Source organism: Triturus cristatus, chromosome 6 (assembly GCF_964204655.1).
Source record: "Triturus cristatus chromosome 6, aTriCri1.1, whole genome shotgun sequence".
NCBI classification, from domain to species: Eukaryota; Metazoa; Chordata; class Amphibia; order Caudata; family Salamandridae; genus Triturus; species Triturus cristatus.
The window spans coordinates 1226858204-1226880711 of NC_140589.1; positions in this window are offsets into that span (position 1 = coordinate 1226858204).

Here is a 22508-nt window from a genome sequence, read left to right on the forward strand (position 1 = left end):
AGGTCAGCAGAGCTGCTGTAGAGCCAGAGAAACCAGGTCAGCAGAGCTGCTTTAGAGGGAGAGAACCAGGTCAACAGAGCTGCTTTAGAGCCAGAGAACCAGGCCAGCAGAGCTGCTTTACAACCAGAGAACGAGGTCAGCAGAGCTGCTTTAGAGCCAGAGAACCAGGTCAGCAGAGCTGCTCTAGAGCCAGAGAACCAAGTCAGCAGAGCTGCTTTAGAGCCAGAGAACCAGGCCAGCAGCGCTGCTCTAGAGCCAGAGGACCAGGTCAGCAGAGCTGATGTAGAGCCAGACAAACCAGGTCAGTAGAGCGGCTTTAGAGAGAGAGAACCAGGTCAGCAGAGCTGCTCTAGAGCCAGAGAACCATGTCAGCAGAACTGCTTTAGAGCCATAGAACCGGGTCAGCAGAGCTGCTTTAGAGCCAGAGAACCAGGTCAGCAGAGCTGTTGTAGAGCCAGAGAACCTGATCAGCAGAGCTGCTCTGTAGCCTAAGAACTAGGTCAGCAGAGCTGCTCTAGAGCCAGAGAACCAGGTCAGCAGACCTGCTTTAGAGGGAGAGAACCAGGTCAGCAGAGCTGCTTTACATCCAGAGAACCAGGTCAGCAGAGCTGCTTTAGAACCAGAGAACCAGGTCAGCAGAGCTGCTCTAGCTGACACTGATCGACTGACACTGACTGACTGACAATGACTGACACTGATTGACTGACACTGACTGACTGACAATGACTGACACTGATTGACTGACACTGACTGACTGACACTGACTGACACTGATTGATTGACACTGACTGACTGACACTGACTGACACTGATTGACTGACACTGACTGACTGACTGACTGACACTGACTGACTGACACTGACTGACTGACACTGACTGACTTACTACTCTCTACTACTCTACTACTCACTCTCTACTACTCTCTCTACTACTCACTCTCTACGACTCACTCTCTACTACTCTCTACTACTCACTCTCTACTACTCTCTACTACTCACTCTCTACTACTATCTACTACTCTGTCTCTACTACTCACTCTCTACTACTCGCTCGCTACTACTCACTCGCTACTACTCTCTACTACTACTCACTCTACTACTCTCTACCACTCACTCTCTACTACTCTACTACTCACTCTCTACTACTCTACTTCTCTCTCTCTCCTACTCACTCTCTACTACTCACTCTACTACTCTCTACTATTCACTCTCTACTATTCTCTCTCTACTACTCACTCTCTACTACTCACTCTCTACTACTCACTCTCTACTATTCACTCACTACTACTCTCTCTCCACTACTCAGTCTCTACTACTCGCTCTCTACCACTCTCTACTACTCACTCTCTACTACTCACTCTCTACTACTCTACTACTATCTACTACTCTCTCTACTACTCACTCTCTACTACTCTACTACTCTCATCTACTCTCTACTACTCACTCTACTACTCTCTCTACTACTCTACTACTCACTCTCTACTACTCACTCTCTACTACTCTCTCTACTACTCACTCTACTACTCTCTACTACTCACTCTACTACTCACTCCCTACTACTCTACTACTCTCTATTACTCTCTCTACTTCTCACTCTCTACTACTCTCTCTACTACTCACTCTTTACTACTCACTCTCTACTACACACTCTCTACTACTTGCTCTCTACCACTCACTCTCTACTACTCTCTACTACTCACTCTACTACTCACTCTCTACTTCTCTCTACTACTCACTCTCTACTACTCACTCTCTACTACTCTACTACTCTCTACTACTCTCTCTCTACTACTCACTCTGTACTACTCACTCTCTACTACTCTCTACTACTCACTCTCTACTACTCTCTACTACTCACTCTCTACTACTCTCTCTCTACTACCCACTCTCTACTATTCTCTACTACTCACTCTCTACTACTCTCTCTAGTACTCTCTACGACTCTCTACTACTCACTCTCTACTTCTCTCTACTACTCACTCTCTACTACTCTACTACTCACTCTCTACTACTCACTCTCTACTACTCTACTACTCTCTCTCTACTACTCACTCTCTATTACTCACTCTCTACTACTCTCTACTACTCACTCTCTACTACTCTCTCTCTAATACTCACTCTACTACTCACTCTCTACTACTCTCTACTACTCTCGCTGCTACTCACTCTCTACTGCTCACTCTCTACTACTCTCTACTACTCACTCTCTACTACTCACTCTCTACTACTCACTCTACTACTCACTCTCTACTACTCACTCTCTACTACTCACTCTACTACTCACTCTACTACTCACTCTCTACTACTCTCTACTACTCTCTACTACTCACTCTCTACTACTCTTTCTCTACTACTCTCTACTACTCACTCTCTACTATTCACTCCCTACTACTCACTCTCTACTACTCTACTACTCCCTACTACTCTCTCTCTACTACTCACTCTCTACTACTCAGTCTCTACTACTCATTCTCTACTACTCTCTCTCTACTACTCACTCTCTACTACTCACTCTACTACTCTCTACTACTCACTCTCTACTACTCCACTACTCTCAACTACTCATTCTCTACTACTCACAATTCCTAAAATGAGTATGCTCCCATCAACAAATGATTTGTAATGTAACTAAAGTCTTAAAACCTTCTATTAACTGCAATTCTTTTTAATGAGGTGCTATCATGTATATTGGTCCCAAGATGGCTGTCAACACTTCTTGGATGAAGTGCTGACAGCCAATCAGATCTCACGATGAGATGTGTGGTTAGGCTCCGCCCAGATATATATGTGATTTTACTTTTGATTTTCTCAGGAACTACTGAACGGATTTGCACCATTTAACCAAAAGGCACGACTCTGAACCAACGACTACCTTTTTGGCAAATTTGGTGTAATTCCGTTCAGCAGTTCGGGCTGTAGGTGCGACTAAACGTCCCTGCGGAAAATTGCATGGGGAAAACATGTTTTGGGACCCCTCTTTTTCTCGGCTCCCGCTTGTCGAATCACCCCGCGGATTTCAAGATCGGAGCGGACCAGAGCGGGCCACGAGTTTTGAAAATTTCGCGAAGATTCGTCAACCGGCGGCAAAGTTATTCCAAATAGAATGTTGCGGATTTCCTATATATATTACCTACTGGCGGTCGCCAGTAGGTAGTTATAGTTAGGACCTATTATCCATAGGAAATCCGCAACATTCTATTTGATACACCCTGACCACCTAGGCCTGCTCAGGGGGTCCCACAAGGACCCCCTGATCCTGCCGATCAAAAAAACAAAAAACGAAGCGCGGCCTCCCGCGCTTCAATGCTAATTATTCCCCGGGGGGGCCAAATCCCGGGGGCATGTTAATAATAAAGTGTGATGGGGCCCAATCCCCCCCACACTGCCCCGGGGACTGCCACCCCCGGGGCAAAGTATGAATAATTGCGGGGGGCACAATCCCCCCGCAGCCCCGGGGACCGCTACCCCCTGGGCTTAATAGTTTAATGTGGGGGGCCTCTAAGGCCCCCCTGAGCCCCAGGGACTGCTCCCACCCAGGACTCGACTTTATTAACATTGCGGCAGGGCGGCACACAGCCCCCCCGCAGCCCCGGGGACCGCCACCCCCGGGGCTTTTTTAAAATAAATAAATACCCTGTTTGGGGGGGCTCAAGCCTCCCCACACGCCCCCGGGGACCGCCACCTCCCCGGGGGACTAAAGATTCAAATTGGGGGGCTCGGGACCCCGGCACTTTGTAAAATATGGGAGGGGGGCCTCACGGCCCCTCTCCTGGAGCCTTGTTGTGGCCCTGGGGTCCGCCACCCCCCAGGGCCGGCTCCTGCAGTGTTCCGGGGTGCCCACCCCCGGGACACTGTAGTTTGCTATGGCAGGGCGGGAGCCTCGCGGTCTTTTCCCTGTCATTGCAAACTGCTTTGCTATTTGGAAAAGAGAATAGCAAAGCAAATTGCTTTTCTACAGGGGGAGCTGCATCTTAGCAGCTCCTCGTGTGGAAAAGCAATGCCGGCTCCCGCAGGAGGCGTGGAGCCGGTGGGGCCGTGGGGGCATTGGGAACCCCCCACAGCCCCCAATGGAGAGGGCCATCCCCGGGGGATGGGTTCCCTGGGGCTACAAGTGGCCCGGGAGGGGGGCCATGCGCCCCCCTCCCCAAATTGTAATTTCAAAAATAAAAACAAGGCCGGCCCCGGGGGGGTGGGGTCCCCGGGGCCATAAATGGCCTAAGGAGGGGGGCAAGGCAGGCCACCACCTATATAAAAAATAATTTTAAAAAAAGGGCTATGCCCCGGGGCTTGGGGTCCCCGGGGCCGATCATGGTCTTGGGAGGGGGGCCATGCCGCCCCCTTCCCGAATTTTTAATTTAAAGAAATTAATTAGGGAAAAGGCCCTGGGGGATGGAGTCCCCAGGGCCAAAATGTTAGGAAAAGCAGGGGGGCCACACAACCCTCCTTCTTAAACAAAAAATGAAAGAAAAAGACCGGCATCGCGCCAGTCTGGCGCGTTTGCAGAGGGGGAACGAATTCTCCTTGAATACTGGGGGTCCCTGGGGGCCAACTAGCCCACCAGAAACCTCCAGTATACGCCAGGGGGCTGCGTTGCAGAGAGGTGGTCTGAAGCCACGCCCCTTTTTACACCACTCTGCAACCCAGCTCTGTGGCACTTACTGGAGGTAGCTGGTGGGCTAGTTGCACCGCAGAGACCCTCAGTATTCAAGGGAAGTTAATCCACCAACTTAAAACGTGCCACGGGGCGCGTTTGCACAGTGGTGAAGGGAGGGGGTGAGGCCTCAGTTCACATGTGCGCAAACACATCTTGTGGCGCGGTTTAAGTTGGGGAATTAATTCCTTGTCAATCCTGAGGGTCCCTGGGGGCCAACCAGCCACCAGGTACCTCCAGTAAGCGCCACGGCGCTGCGTTGCAGAGTGTTGTAAAAAGGGGTGTGGCCTCTAAACACCTCTCTGCAACGCAGCCCCCTGGCGCATACTGGAGGTACCTGGTGGGCTAGTTGGGCCAGTGGTGAAGAGAGGGGACGGGGCCTGAGGTGATGTGTGCAAACACGCCCTGTGGCACGTTTTAAGTTGGGGAAAAATTTCCCCTTCAATCCTGAGGGACCATGAGGGCCAAGTAGCCCACTAGGTGCTTCCAGGAAGCGCCACTGTGCTGCATTGCAGAGAGGTGGTGCAGGTTGTGCCCCTTTTTACATCTCTCTGCTAGGCAGCTCTGTGGCGCTTACTAGATGTACCTACTGGGCTAGTTGGACTCTAGGGACCCTCAGGATTGAAGGGGAATAATTTCCCCAACTTGAAATGCTCCACAGGGCATGTTTACACAGTGGTGAAGGGAGGGGATGGTATAGGAAAGTGGCTCCATATATTCTGGGCCGAAGTAAAATCAGCCGAACTACGAATTCCGATTTACTCACCTGTTATCAGGATAGACCTCAGTGCTGCATCTTTGAGCCCAGTACTGATCCTGAAAAGTAATTCTAACTGCACTTACCAGTAATTTAAATTTCCTTCCATAGGCTAACATTGATTTGTTTCACTTGGAAATTCTTCTAAGTGTGGAGTTTTGGAACTTTAAAATATTCCTCTAAAATCAGCCGAACTACGAATTCCGATTTACTCACCTGTTATCAGGAGAGACATCAGTGCTGCATCTTTGAGCCCAGTACTGATCCTGAAAAGTAATTCTAACCATACTTACCAGTAACTTGAATTTCCTTCCATAGGATGTCATTGCCTGCTTTTTGCTGAAAAAGTTTCTGAGTGTCGATTTTTGAAACTTATAAATATTCCTGTAAAATTAGTCGAACTACGAATTCCGATTTACTCACCTGTGATCAGGAGAGACCTCAGTGCTTCATCTTTGAGCCCAGCACTGATCCTGAAAAGTAATTCTAACCGTACTTACCAGTATTTTGAATTTCCTTCCATAGGCTAACATTGACTGGTTTCACTTGGAAATTCTTCTAAGTGTGGAGTTTTGGAAATTTAAAATATTCACCTAAAATCATTCGAACAATAAATTCCGATTTACTCACCTGTTATCAGCAGAGAACACAGTGCTGCATATTTTAGCCCAGCACTGACCCTGAAAAATAATTCTAACCGTACTTACCAGTAACTTGTATTTCCTTCCATAGGAATCTGTTGTCTGGTTTTCACCAGAAGAGTTACTAAGTGTCGATTTTCACAAACTACAAATATTCCTTAAAAATCGCCTGTATGACTTAAACGCATTCTTTCAACTGTTTACAGGAGATGCACCAGTGCTGGATCCAGGATCCACCACTGAGTAAGAAAAAGTAACGATAACACTACTTACCTGCTAAGTGAATTTCCTCCCATAGGATAACATTGGTGATTCTATATGAAAAAGTTTCTGTGTCAACGTTTAAAATACTATAATATTCCTTATAAATCAGTACTGTAACCAAAACGCTTTTACTCAACTGTTTGAAGGAGATGTCCCAGGACTGAATCTAGGATCCAGTCCTGTGGTTAGAAAAGTAATCCATAAAGTAACTAATTGCATTTAACTAGAAATTCCCATTGAGCTCAATGTTGCATTGTGTTTGAAATTGTGTTGCCTATTGCAACAAACTGTAACTATTGCATTCAAAAAGTCTATTGCCTATTTGAAAAGTATTTAACTAAAGTAATTCATTCTGAGAAAGTATATTTTGTAATGTAATGTGTAATGTAATTATAATGTCATTTAAAAAATAAAATATCTAAAAATAAATAGTTTAAAAAAATGGAGTAAATAAGTATCAAAAAAATAAATATAATAATTGATACATTTAAAAATTGTCTTTTACAAAACCTTTGAAATTTACTGAAAAAAACATAGGTTTCAGTTACGTTAAAGTTAGAAATTAGCATTTAAAAAACCTTTGAAATTCACTGGAAAAAAACATAGGTTTCAGGCACGTTATAGTTCGGAATTAGCATTTAAAAAACCTTAGAAATTCATAGAAAAAAACATTGGTTTTAGGGGTGTTATAGTTAGCTGGACATTTCACTCTACAAAACCACTGAAATTCCACCGATATAGTTAATTTAGCTAACTATAACTCGCGCGCCTGCAATGCACTAATGATGATGTCACATATTACATCACTCATGACATGGTCAGTGACATCACTCATGACATCAGTGATGACATCTCAAATGACATCACTGATGACATCACTCATGACATCATCCTTGTGATAGAGTGGCAGACCTCCTCTCACCCTAATATAACCTTTGATACACACATTCAAAAATAGAAACTACATTTTTCAAAACAATGCACATACCAATACCAGTTACAACAACCTATTAAGTAATTCCAAGATCTACATGCACAACCACTCATTCACCAACAGTCCTATATAGTCACTCATACATGTACTCACTCTTCATATGTACTGATACACCTATACATCCTGTTACAAACCACCACTCATCCATAGAGTTACTCACACACATTGTCACTCATGCTAATAAAGAATAAAACATCCATTTACTTGCATATACAGTTATACACACACCACTACACTTACTTCTACAGAAACGTACACATACTTACTCTCTTAAACAATCACTTATAGAAACACATAATTATTTATACAGGAACTCTTCCAATCTCTCACTCTCACATATACTCACTTATATACACCAATACTCACATATACTAGTTTAAAACATATGCCGTTACTCATAAAGACACTATTGAGACAGTCATTCACTCACTAACACACCCATACACACACTCATCCACCTATACAGTCCTGCACACATGCTGTCTTCAACACATACAGTGAGCCACTCATTAATGCATCTATGTGCTAAGTAATACCCCCCACCGAACAATACACACTCAGACACTCATACTGATACTCAAAAAAACAACTAATAACCTATGTAGATACTCATGTAGCTACTCACCAACCCATGCGGCCACTTATACACAACGTCAGAGACTGGTACTGATATTTACATATTTAAACATTACTCACTAAGCCATGTATTCACTAAGATACCCTTAATCAGTCAGTTATACAAACAATTTTACAAAGAAAAACATCCATTTAGACACTTATTTACACATTTATTCTTCCATCGACCTTCAGATATACATATATAAAAAATATTTAATTTTCAGACAGACACATTCACTGGATGATGTCATCATTGATGTTTTGTACGAGAGAAATGTCCAGCTAACTATAACACCCCTGAAACCTATGTTTTTTTCTGTGAATATATATATATATATAGATATATATATATATATATATATATATATATATATATATATATATATATATATATATTCCAGTCGATTTTTGCTCCGCAAAAGAAGATACCCACGCAGCAATAGTTTCCTCCTTTTATTGCAGGGCAGCAGCAACAGGCAAGGAATGTCCTTCAAGCAGTATACACCAATCGCCTACGCGTTTCAGAGAGTGTTCTCCTTATTCATGGCTTGGCATTCTGTAAATGGGTTGAAAAGTAGCCACAGTGTTTTCAGGTGTTTGAAGTGAGTGTTCATCCCGCCCCACTGGGCGTGTCATCTGCAAAGCATTCTGGTTTGTGTAGTTCCCAACAATCTTCAGTCCATAGTGGATGCCACTTTCAAGTCCCTTCTTATTGTATTTCTTGTCAGGTTGCTCTCCGAATGAAACCAAGTCCGTTGCATCTCTCGTGCTGATCCCGCAAGGCACGCTGCTCCGTGACTCATGTCTTACTTGCAACACGCGGACCCGCCTCCAAGCGGTGGGGTAATCTTCGTGACCCGAGCCGGCCACATAATATTCCAGTGGATTTTTCCTCCGCAAAAGAAGATACCCACGCAGCAATAGTTTCCTCCTTTTATTACAGGGCAGCAGCAACAGGCAAGGAATATCCTTCAAGCAGTATACACCAATTGCCTATGCGTTTCAGTGAGTGTTCTCCTTATTCATGGCTTGGCATTGTGTAAATGGGTTGGAAAGCAGCCACAGTGTTTTCAGGTGTTTGAAGTGAGTGTTCATCCCGCCCCACTGGGCGTGTCATCTGCAAAGCATTCTGTTTAGTGTAGTTCCCAACAATGTTCAGTCCATAGTGGGTGCCACTTTCAAGTCACTTCTTATTGTATTTCCCGTCAGGTTGCTCTCCGAATGAAACCAAGTCCGCTGCTTCTCTCGTGATGAACCCGCAAGGCACGCTGCTCCGTGACTCGTGTCTTACTTGCAACACGCGGACCCGCCTCCAAGCGGTGGGGTAATCTTCGTGACCCGAGCCGGCCACATAATATCCCAGTCAATTTTTGCTCCGCAAAAGAAGATACCCACGCAGCAATAGTTTCCTCCTTTTATTACAGGGCAGCAGCAACAGGCAAGGAATATCCTTCAAGCAGTATACACCAATTGCCTACGCGTTTCAGAGAGTGTTCTCCTTATTCATGGCTTGGCATTCTGTAAATGGTTTGGAAAGCAGCCACAGTGTTTTCAGGTGTTTGAAGTGAGCGTTCATCCCGCCCCACTGGGCGTGTCATCTGCAAAGCATTCTGGTTAGTATAGTTCCCAACAATCTTCAGTCCATAGTGGGTGCCACTTTCAAGTCCCTTCTTATTGTATTTCCCGTCAGGTTGCTCTCCGAATGAAACCAAGCCCGCTGCTTTTCTCGTGCTGATCCCGCAAGGCACGCTGCTCCGTGACTCGTGTCTTACTTGCAACACGCGGACCCGTCTCCAAGCGGTGAGGTAATCTTCGTGACCCGAGCCGGCCACATAATATTCCAGTCGATTTTTGCTCCGCAAAAGAAGATACCCACGCAGCAATAGTTTCCTCCTTTTATTGCAGGGCAGCAGCAACAGGCAAGGAATATCCTTCAAGCAGTATACACCAATTGCCTACGCGTTTCAGAGAGTGTTCTCCTTATTCATGGCTTGGCATTCTGTAAATGGGTTGGAAAGCAGCCACAGTGTTTTCAGGTGTTTGAAGTGAGTGTTCATCCCGCCCCACTGGGCGTGTCATCTGCAAAGCATTCTGGTTAGTGTAGTTCCCAACAATCTTCAGTCCATAGTGGGTGCCACTTTCAAGTCCCTTCTTATTGTATTTCCCGTCAGGTTGCTCTCCGAATGAAACCTAACACCCCTGAAAACTATGGTTTTTTCTGGGAATATATATATATATATCTGTCGTATCTAGAAGGAGGCGACGTGTGTTGGATATATCTATATATATATATATATTCACTTAAAAAACCATAGGTTTCACACATGTTATAGTTAGCTGGACATTTCACTCATAAAAAACCAATGAAATTCCCCCGTTATAGTTACTGTAGGCAACTATAACTCACGCGACCGTAATCCTCTGCTGATGCTAATACTGTATTTAGACACTTATTTGCCCATGTCTTCTTCCATTAAATTTTAGCTATACATATATTACAAATATTTTTTTTTCATAAAGACACATATGTCATCAGCAGAGGATTACGGTCGCGTGAGTTATAGTTGCCTACAGTAACTATAACGGGGGAATTTCATTGGTTTTTTATGAGTGAAATGTCCAGCTAACTATAACATGTGTGAAACCTATGGTTTTTTAAGTGAATTTGCAAGGTTTTTTAAATGCTAATTCCTAACTATAACGTGTGTGAAACCTATGGTTTTTTCAGTGAATTTGTACGGTTTTTTAAATGCTAATTTATTTATGTATTATTTTTTTATATATTTATTTTACAATAAACTACGTATTAAAAATTATTATTTTTATTTTTTGGGGTTTTCACCCTGCGAATTATTTTTTTTTTTTGTAAAAAATTTTTTTTTTTTTTGTGTTTTTCAGGGTGCGCGCACTGTGCGCGCACCCCCGCGATTTTAAAAAAAAATAATTTTTTTTTTGCCTTCGGGGTCCTTCAGGGACCCCCTGACAAAGGCTAGGGGGTCAGGAACTCTCTACCCTGCCCCCTTTTCACGTTCGCCACCTTCCTTTTTCACTCTCGCACTGAAAACAAACAAAATGGCGGCCGACACTTCCTGATTTCGACCGATTCGAACGTTGACTAACATGTAACCACCAATCAGAATTACGCTCGCGCACGTTAGGGTGCTCGCACGGTGCTCGCACGGTGCGCGCACCCTGCGCGCATATAGATATATATATGCTTTTAAATGCTATTTTCTCCGGAAATACTGAACAGATTTACACCAGACCTGCAAAAGGCACTTCCTTGATCTTATGGCTACCTCTCTGCCAAATTTCAAGTAATTCTGTTTAGCCGTTCGGGCTGTAGCTGTGTCTAAAGGTCCTATGGAAAAATGCATAGGAAAAACGCGTTTTGGGACCCCCCTTTTATCTCAGCCCCCGCTTGACGAATCCCCCCGAGACTTTCAGGGTAGGAGCGGAGCGGAGCGCCCCACCTATTTTGAAAAATTCGCGAGGATTCGTCGACCGGCGCCAAAGTTATTCAAAATAGAATGTTGCGGATTTCCTATGGAAACGTGGTCCTAACTATAACTACCTACTGGCGACCGCCAGTAGGTAATATATATTTATATATCATGAACTCTGCAAACTGGAAGACTCCTTTTCCAAACACACGGACCCGATTCAGTGCTTGAGGTGTTTAATCAACCGTCGCCATTACGAGTTTCGGCTCCGTAGAACCTTGATCACATGACATGGATGCTCAGGTTAGTTCAATATTTAAAGTGACATGTACATACAATTGGGATATCACATGGTCATAGACATAGAAAACAAACTTGTTTGCGTACTCCGTTTGTGTCATAAACAATAAATACATGCTGTTTATACTTCAAATTGTTTAAACTATTTTAAATAGATTTAACAAATGGGAGTGAAGTAATTCTTGTAATCGATTTTTAAATTAGAGTAAAAATACTAAAAACTGAAAAGCAAGTTAATACCAGGTTAAATCCTAACTCCAGGATATTTCCCTATTCTAATTCAACCGCCTCATATATACCAAAATGTTTTGTACAATCATCTACAGAGTGCCTAAGTGTAAAGTGCAATGTGCTATAAACATAATAATAATCAAATTTTGTATTGTTTTCATATTCCTAAATTCCGACATGTTCACTTATTATTTTTCTGACTCATATATTCTTTACTGAGGTATTTGGGTTGGAATGTACATACAGATGTTAATAAATCCTGTTAGTGCAAATTGGCTATTAAATATAACTAAATTGGTTGTTTACCATAGATTAAATATTTGACATAAAGCCTAGTCACTTATCCTTGACTCTTCAACACATATGTGACTATATCTACGTCTGACTAGCAGCTTATACACATACATCAATATATAGATATATAAATAAATAAATAAATAAATAAATAAATAAATAAATAGTGATTACTGCCACTATATATATATTACCTACTGGCAGTTGCCATTAGGACTTAGTTTCCATAGGAGAAGTGTTTTTTTTTGCTAATAACTTTGGCGCTGTTTTACGAATCTTCACAGAATTTTTGGAACTAGTGTGCTAGCCACTTCAGCTGCTGTCTGGAAAGTGTCAGGGGGGTCCATCGTACAGGGGCTGAGAAAAAAGGAGGATTCCAAAATGCATTTTCCCCATGCAATTTCCCACACAACTACAGCCAAACCGCTTAACGCAATTACGCCAAATTTGGTAGACAGTTAGATATTGCTCCGGGAAGTGTTTTATAATTTGGTGTAAATCTGTTTAGTAGTTTTGAAGTTATTAAAGTAAGAAGATTTATGCATATCTATGGCAGTCTGGGAGAGGAGGTAGGCTCACGGCTAGAGCAGTTTACCTCAAAGCTGAGAAACCGGGTTCGATTCTCGGTAACGACGCTCAACATCCTGTGAATCTGGGCATATCACTTAATCTCCCTGTGTCTAAAATGAATGTGTCCATCTGTAACAAACTGGTGCTCATGCAAAGAGCTCTGATACCCGATGTCTCAGGTCTAGTTCGCGCTATATAATACACTAAAAAAATACATTAAAAAAATCTAGAGACGAGAACCCTTCGCGGCGGATCTGGGTGGATCCGTGGATCCATGCTCCAACAGCAATTCCGTGACCTGAGAGAAAAGTTGCGGCCACCATTTTGTGCATAAAATGTTTGTTTGAGAGGGGTTCAGGGTAGAGGTACCCTGTCCCTATGGGACTGATTGAAGGGTCTGTGAGAAACCCCTCATGGGGAGGAAATTGTCCAAAATTGTTTTTTTATTAGCTCATATGGATCTGCGGATCCATCCTCATGGTTTAAGGTGGATCCGTGAATCTAGACCTCAATTTAAAAAACACATACATGCACTCACAAACCCACACACCTACTCACACACTCACACATCCACTTATACACCCACACTACCACTCACACACCCTCTCACAGACCCACACAGCCACTCACACAATCACTTACAATCCCACAAAACCACTCACACACCCACTCACATACCCATGCAGGAACTCACACGCCCACACCCACTTGCACATCCAAACAGCTGCTCATACACCCACTAACACACCCATATACCACTTACACACCCACACAGTCACTCACACATCCACACTCAGGCAATGATACACTTATAGAAATTGCAATAGCATATGTTTGTGTTAAATGTGTTGCTGGTTTAATATTGAACGTACACAGTATAACCGGCAGACCCCTGATTTGGCCAGTGCATTGCATTTATAGAAAGACTGCATAAGTTATTTCAATTAAATTTTTAGTTTTCAGAAAATGTGATGTGTATTAGTAAATTGAACTTATGGGTCAAATCATAGTACAATTTATAGTTTTAAAAAACGGTGAAATTCAATAAAAAAACAAGGGTTACAGGGTTGTGATAGTTAGGAAATAGCATTGAAAACAGAGAAATTTACTGAAAAACAAAGGTTACACACTTTACACACACAAAACCATACAGCAGTGATAGATAGATAGATAGATAGATAGATAGATAGATAGATAGATAGATAGATAGATAGATAGATAGATAGATAGATAGATAGATAGATAGATAGATAGATAGATAGATAGATAGATAGATAGATAGATAGATAGATAGATAGATAGATAGATAGATAGATAGATAGATAGACCTTGCTGCCAGGGGACTCAGTGACCCAGAAACCTGTGGAGGAGAGCAGGAGGAGCCTTGGAGCACGCCAGCACCACAAGCACTGAAAAGCACAGTTTGCCTCCCGTGGCACAGGACGCACCCGGGCAAAACCCGAGCGAAGGGCGGGTCTGTCTACGCCTTTCAGAGCCCGGAGGAGGCTGGGCTGGGCCACCCCTCTTGGTCCTGGAGCTTGGATCCATGGTAGGAGCCAGGAGTGTCTGCAGTTCAGCCGCGTGGTGTCCCGTGGCGGAGATCTTGAGGAAGGGAGCTGCCAACAATGGACCTTGATGGACATATCACCACCTCAAGCATGTAGAAGGATTTACCGCCAGCTTGGGTTTTGTTTAGGAGGGTATTGGTCCTGTTTGGTCTAGCCTGCTTAACTCCTTGCAAGCTCTATATTTGTTGCGAGCCCGTGCCCGAAAGCCATGGGAAAACATAAGGGAACGGCTGCAGGTACCCCATTGCCTCCAGCATCCACGATGGACTCATTTCTATTAAGAGCTGCAGGGATTATTGACAAGGAAATTGAGCTGGTGGCCCGTCGGCTCTCTCGTTCTCCTGTTACTCACCCCCTATCTAGCTCACCAAGCACATCAAGGATCGGTGTAGACCAGTCTGCACTAATTGTTAGGTCTGTCCAGCCAGACCTAGGACCTTCAATCTCATGTGCAAGAGCAACCTGTTTGGGGGTGGATGAAGGGATCTGGCTCCGGCGAAGAGTCAGTCTCAAACACTGGGCCGAACTCATCTTGCTCAACCACTCATAGTAAGGGTGAAGAGCTTACCTTTCGTGCCGGGAGCACTAGAGCTGGTGCAGGGGCAGGTTCAGGTGTTAAAAGAAAAGGTCCCCTGACCGGGAGTAAAGCAAAACATTCAAGGGCAGAGGGGACAGCGCAATGTGCCAGCAATTCCCTAACCCTGAACAAGGAAGATATGGCGACAATGATGGAAGGCTGGCTGGGATCGTTACTGGCAAGCATGGACCTCAAATAAGACCCCATCAGGCAAAACGTAGCAACAATAGAACTGGAGCTTTTGAGGATTGGTCAGCAGACCCCAGCGAAGGATCAAGTCTTACAGAGCAGGCCTGGGGGGGGGGGGGTCATTAGCCGTCTGTCAGTCGGAGAGAGCCAGTACAGACGAACAAAGATCCAGTAGGCAGATGCATTTATCCTCTTTAAATCCTGTGCAAGGTAGTGAATCTCTTCCCTCCTGGCCACGGGTGGATCCAAATCCCTTGATTGTAGACCCTTTGGATGTAATGGCAGTTCTGAAAATTCAGTGTCTTAAAGCTTACCCTTGCCCGACCAAATCCTCACTGGGAGAGATACCGAGTGGGGGGGTGCTTGTATGAAGAGCCGGACAGCAGACCCAATGAGACTAAGTCAGATGCAGAGGTTACCTTTTTTGCATCTCCCTCCGGAATCAACTCCGTACATAGTGGTACTTGGGATTGTCCCTCGTGCTCCCCCTTGGTGGCGTTGAAGTCTTTGACCAATTAAAGAATAAAGTCCTGCACTGGCTGAATTGCAACACGATCCTGGGTCTTAGGATGGAGAGATTTATTAACATGGTGTGCAGAGTCTCCTGGGTTGGAAGGTCCGCAAAATACATGGCAGGAGACTGTGTAATCGTAAATTTCAACAGACGTCACCTGGCAGAGAGGGTTCTGCATGCAGTTACACAGAGCAAAACTTGTGGTGCTGTCACACAAAAAAACATAGAAATTCAGCACTTATTGTAAGTAACTATAACTAGTGCCCTACAGTAACTAAAACACGCACTCTCGCTATGTACTGCTAATTACCCCACATATTACATCAATCGTGATATCTTCCAAGACAGCAATGGCTGAAATGGTCTGATTCATTGCTCTACACTTTATACTGTTGTGAATGACACAATAAACGGCCAGTGGATGAAGAAGGATAACTGAAAGCCACTCAAAATATGTAATATATATTTGTGTGTGTGTGTGTGTGTGTGTGGATAGATAGATAGATAGATAGATAGATAGATAGATAGATAGATAGATAGATAGATAGATAGATAGATAGATAGATAGATAGATAGATAGATAGATAGATAGATAGATAGATAGATAGATAGATAGATAGATAGATAGATAGATAGATAGATAGATAGATAGATAGATAGATAGATAGATAGATAGATAGATAGATAGATAGATAGATAGATGTCTTGGCTAACCCAGACCTCAAAATGGAGGGTCTTCAACGCCCTATGGAGCTGACAGTATTTTCTGTGAGGCGAAGAAGGCCAGACAAACAATTCGACAACATGAGCCAGCGGACTCTGAATGCTGTACCTCTAAAGCATGCCTGTTTAAATTGGGAGATGTGATGCAGGGCACACATGCTGGAAAGCAGAAGCCTGACTGCGGCATACAGTGTCACCAGACAAGACAGAAAGGCTGTCCCTGATTTTTAACAGGCCGATGAATCACACACAGGATTTGAAGTGAATCCTCTGGAAGCAAATGGTTGAACTGCCTACTTCAGACATGCAATCTCATTTCTCCTTGGATGAAGGGAAAAGGCCAGTTGGAAGTCTCTGCAAACTGCCTCGGTACTTGGTTTCAGGAGGAGGGCTGTGCCTGGGAGGTGAAGGGCCCTTACTGTACCAACAGCACTGCGATAAAAGGAAAGGTCACAGGCAGGTAAAGCACTGAACTCGTATTCTTGAAACTTTCACGGTCATTCCTAGATATTGCGACAGTCACGTGCTAAATTAACTATTTGTATTCGTAGCTAGGTCCACAGTTTCTTTTATTTAACTTTGGTGGGCACAATTATGCATAGATCTCCCCCTTCATTCTTTTGAATTCTGATAACAGACCAAGCCACCGCATGGCACGGCTAAATTTGCCTGTAATTTGTGGGACAATAATGTATTCACATGATTATTTGCATACACAGTTGAAAATATAAAAATCCTGAGCTTAAATGAACTTTTCGCAGTTCACATGGAGATACAATGAGATATGCGGTAGTATACTGCTAAGGGTGCTAAAACGTTTTTTTTTCTGCTTTGGAATGTAGTTTTCATTTCGGGAGTGGAAGGGGGGGCACAGACCCTCTCATCCCCTTTTAATCTAATGGAAAGGTTGCACCCATTTCTGGACCGTATAGACAGGGCACAGTAATTATGCAGCAGTGGATGAACAAATTATGTGGCAGGGTTAACCAAGTTATGATTCAGGAAAAGGCAAATTATGTGGTGTAATGCAGCATATTTGGTAATTGTCTTAACTCATTATTTTGTCAATTTCACTCATGTTAACATTATCCGGTCACAGTGTTCACCTCATTAGTATCAGCCTGACACCCAAAAACAGAAATAAGCAAAAGAAGGTTGGCGAGCCAACCTTTGCGCCTGGGGGGGGGGGGGGGGGTTCTTCCACTGCGCAGCAACATGCGTTGCTGTGTTTTTAGTAACTTTTGATCCGTTTGAGCTTGAAACAACTTTTATTGTTAAAATCTGGAGATTATGCGGCAGACGATGAATTATGAGGTATCTGCGTCAAGTCCCCATTTATGCAGCCCCAAACTCGCATAATTCTAGTGACCCTGCTTGTAGACTATGTGCTGTGTTGATGTAGGACTTCTTTTGTCTCATGCTTTTTCCATCCATTTTTCATCCTTTTGCCCATTTTCCCCTTTTCAGTGCAGCACGGCTAATTGTCTGTTAGCCCAATAGTTTTGCTAAATTAATCGTTTTATTGGCTTTGAAAAAGAGCATTATAGGTCTCTATTTGCTTTACTAAAGGGGCCAATGTTGTAATGTTACCTTCTAAGCTCCCCCATGAATACATAGCTATTTAGAAATTATGCGCCCTGGTGATCTATGTAAGTGGAACATAAACATCTTATCCTTCCAGTGTTCATGTTATTTGAGCACCATATTATGTAGATTCTGGGATCTACCAGATAAATGGTTACCGCCGATGCTTTCAAGTCATGATTTTGTTACAAGCCTTTATGGGCCAAACCTGCTTAAAAAATAAAAGCAAACCACTAGACAATAGGAAAGGTGTTGAAACATTACTGTAGAAAAAAAACAGGAGGATAGAGGAAAAGCATAAATCACACCTAACCACCGACTTTAACTACTGTTTACATATTACACACCATGTGATAACCACTGCAATGATTCACTATTTATGTAATCGTTAGGCTGGGAAAGGGACCTCGTCAGCAAGTCAACACACTGGAGTGTTAAAAGTAAGTTCATGCCTTGAGTGAAGAACTCGGTCCAAAACTAGGCCAGAGAAAAATGTTGGGGCCATATTTTGAGTTTGGTGGAGTGGAGCATCGGCCAAAAAGTGGCTAATGTTTGTCCCATAGACTATACTTGTCCTGCCATTGACATCAATGCACTGTTATTTTGGCTAACAGGGCATCCAGCTCTTTTTGGCTAATGTCCCGCATTCGCCCAACTTTCAATAAGGCCCTTGGGCATTGCCAATTTCTGTTTTTGTGTGCAGTATTTTGCACTTTAATTTGAAAGGAGGAGCAAGTTCCTAAAATAATATTTAAAGCATGTTTTATTAAAAAATAATAGGGCATATTGACAAAAGAATGGCGGAGCATGGCATTAAGCCAAAATAGTTAACGCCGCGCTCCGCCATTCTGAAAACGCAGGAATGCACCGTATTTACAACAATACGATGCATCCCTGTGTTTTCCCCCTGCGCTAGCGCTGAACTCAGCTGCCTAGCGCCAACGCAGGCACCCTTGCACCATAGTGCCAGAGTGCCTGCGTTAAGGAAAGGATTGTTTATGTGCAGGAAGGATTGTTTGTGTGCAGGAAGGTGTCCCTTCCTGCACATAAACAATCACAAATGGCGATTTGATACTTTTATGTGTGCTGCATTGTGCAGCACACATCGAAGTTCCAAAGCGTCATTTTTTAAATGATTATTTATGTGCAGGAAGGGACACCTTCCTGCACAGAGATTATAACTTGACAAAAGAGAAAGGATTTAAAAAGACACAATCCTTAAATACTAGATTAGGAGAGGGGGTGGCCCTCGGAATATTGTCCTCTGAAGTATAATGTCCCCAAACTGTTTCTAATAATTTTATTTTTATTAAGTATATTTCATGGCACAAAGAAAAAATGTATCCAAGGACATGAGGGCCCATATACAAAAGCAATAACGAGAGCGGTAACTAGTGCTACAGGAGTACTCTTTTACATAGTCCTACACACCTTTGTAAATCGGCCTTGAAACGTCTAACCCCCTATTAGTAAAAAAGGAAAGGGTACAGTCTTTTATATCTGTAACTATATTTGAATAATCTCATATTAGATTCTTTATGGTCAGTTAACAATGACATGTAAGAATACATTAAAAAAGTACTAGGAGAGTACTGTGTTACTTACTCCAAAATGCCTTTGCGAAATGCCCCCTGGTGTCTCAGTCATCACCTTATAGGAAATGGCCTCACATTAGTATGTTAGTATACATTAGTATATAACATACGTTATACTATTGAGAGTGCTTCAGACTTGTCAGTATCGACTGCTATAATCATGAACACTCGCCAGATATATTCAATGTGGTCTCCAGAGGTTTCTAAGAAAGCTTGAATTGACCTGTAAAAGGATTCCTCATAGGTCAATCAATCAATCAATCAGGCATTTGTAGAGCGCACTACTCACCTGTGAGGGTCTCAAGGCGCTGAGTGGTGGCAGCTACTGGTCGAACAGCCAGGTCTTGAGGAGTCTCCTGAAGGTCAGCAGGTCCAGGGTCTGACGCAGGTGGGCGGGGAGGGTGTTCCAGGTCTTTGCGGCGAGGTGGGAGAAGGATCTTCCACCTGTGGTCATTCGGCAGATGCGTGGGATGGTGGCAAGGACGAGGTCAGCAGAGCGAAGCTGGCGGTTTGGGGTGTAGAAGGACAGTCATTCGTTGAGGTTTGCTGGTCCGACGTTGTGGAGTGCTTTGTGAGCGTGGGTGAGGAGTTTGAAGGTGATCCTCTTGTTGACCGGGAGCTAGTGCAGATCTCTAAAGTGGGTGGTGATGTGGCTGTGGCGAGGGAGTCTGAGAATGAGGCGAGCAGAGGTGTTTTGTATGCGTTGGAGTCTCTTCTGGAGTGTAGCCGTGGGTCCTGCGTAGAGGGCGTTGCCGTAGTCCAGCCTGCTGCTGACGAGTGCTTGGGTGACCGTTCTCCTTGTTTCGGTGGGGATCCATCTGTAGATCTTGCGGAGCATGCGGAGGGTGTTGAAGCAGGAGGAGGAAACAGTGTTGACTTGCTGGGTCATAGAGAGCGTTGAGTCCAGGATGAACCCCAGATTGCGTGCGTGGTTAGTGGGTGCCGGGGCAGCTCCCAGCATGGTCGGCCACCAGGAGTCGTTCCATACGGAGGGGGAGGAGCTGAGGATGAGGACCTCCTTCTTGTCTGAGTTCAGTTTCAGACGGCTGGTCTTCATCTAATCTGCGACGGCCTTCATTCCCTCGTGGAGGTTGGATTTGGCGGTGTTCGGGTCCTTGGTGAGGGAGAGGATCAACTGGGTGTCGTCAGCGTACAAGACGATGTTGAGGTGGTGTGCTCTGACGATGTTGGCGAGCGGTGTCATGTAAATGTTGAATAGTGTCAGGCTGAGGGATGATCCTTGGGGTACGCCGCAGGTGATCGTGGTGGCTTCGGATCAGTACGGGGGGGGGAAGGCGGACTCTCTGGGTTCTGCCGGTGAGGAAGGAGGTGATCCAGTCCAGGGTTTTGCCTCAGATCCCTTCGTCGTGGAGGCATGTGCACAGGGTGCGGTGGCAGACAGTGTTGAAAGCGGCCAAGAGGTCCAGGAGGATGAGAGCCGCGGTTTCGCCCTTGTCCAGTATGGACCTGATGTCATCAGTGGCGGCGATGAGGGCGGTTTTGGGGCTGTGGTTGCTGCGGAAGCCGGATTGGGAGGAGTCCAGGTCGTTGTTCTCCTCCAGGAAGTGGGTCAGTTGTCTGTTGGCGGTCTTCTCAATGACTTTCACCGGGAACGGGAGCAGGGAGATGGGTCAGAAGTTCTTGAGGTCCTAGGGTCTGCCTTGGGCTTCTTGAGGAGGGCGTTGATCTCGACGTGTTTCCAGCTCTTAGGGAAGGTGGCGATGTCGAACGAGCTATTGATTATCTTTCGCAGTTGGGGTGCGATGATGGAGCTTGCCTTGTTGAAGATGTGGTGGTTGGCAGGGGTTGGAAGGTGCGCCGGTGTGGATGGTGTTCATGATTTTGATGGTGTCTTCTTTGTTGATGTTGTTCCAGGAGAGCAGAAGGTCAGTGTGTTTGGTGGGTGTTGGGTCGTGGGGGTCAGCGTCTGTCGTCGGCGTCTGGGTGTCGAAGCTGTTGTGGAAGTCTGCGATCTTGCGGTGGAGGAAGGTAGCCAGGGAGTCGCAGAGTTCTTGTGACGGCGGTACATCATTGGAGCTGGAGCTGGGGCTAGGTCCTCACCTGAATTCTTACAGAAGAAAGTGTAAGGAAAATGATGGATGAGTAAAGAAGGAGTGAGGTGTAGTCAGTGAGATAGCAAATAAAAGGGACGGGACAGAGAGTTTAAAGATAATGGATGGAGATCATTCAAAAGATGTTTTTGGGTAGTAGGTTTAGAAATTGTCTTTTGTGGGTTTGCAAAGAGGCGGCTTCATTTGCAAATGAAGTATACAAACAAGGATACTGGTGGCGGGGTGGTAGGGTGGTAGGAAGGCAGGGGAGTGAAAGAGAGGGAAGAGGAAGACACATTTGTCCAGTGTCTTCCAATTTACCCCATGCTCCAGTGTTCATTGTGTCTGCAATGGTATAAGATTCACCAATTTTAAGTCTCTTGTAGAATTGCATTGGTATCTTGCAGTGTCCCTCTCTCCTCGGAGGTAACCAAGAACTGGGTAGCATGTTCTGAACTCTGGAACAAATATTTTGTGTTATCGACAATAACACTCAGATTCTCTGGTGTTAATATTTGCATTGGATACCCTCTACCAAAAAGTTTTTCCTTATATGATCAAGTTGTCCTCTACTTTCCTACACTTATTGAGATTCAATTCAGAAGATAAGGACTGATTTGCCCTTCATATTTACCTTCCTTTAGAACAGACTGCCTGCAGTCTTCTGTCTTTGGTTTCTTCCTGTCTCAGCCCCTTCCTTAAAGTATGCCATTTCTGGTAGCCTTGAGTCAATCAATTAAAAAGCTTTATTCGATCTTGGATAAAAACAAAGATCATAAAAGCACAAACATTAATAACAAAGCATAAAATTAATCAAATATTACAATAAAATTTCATAAAATTACAAATACATCTCAGTGTTTTAAAATTAATTAAAAAGCTTCCTTATCTTTGTGCAGGCCCAGAGGAAGTTAGCTACTATGTAGCTAATAACAGGATAGACAC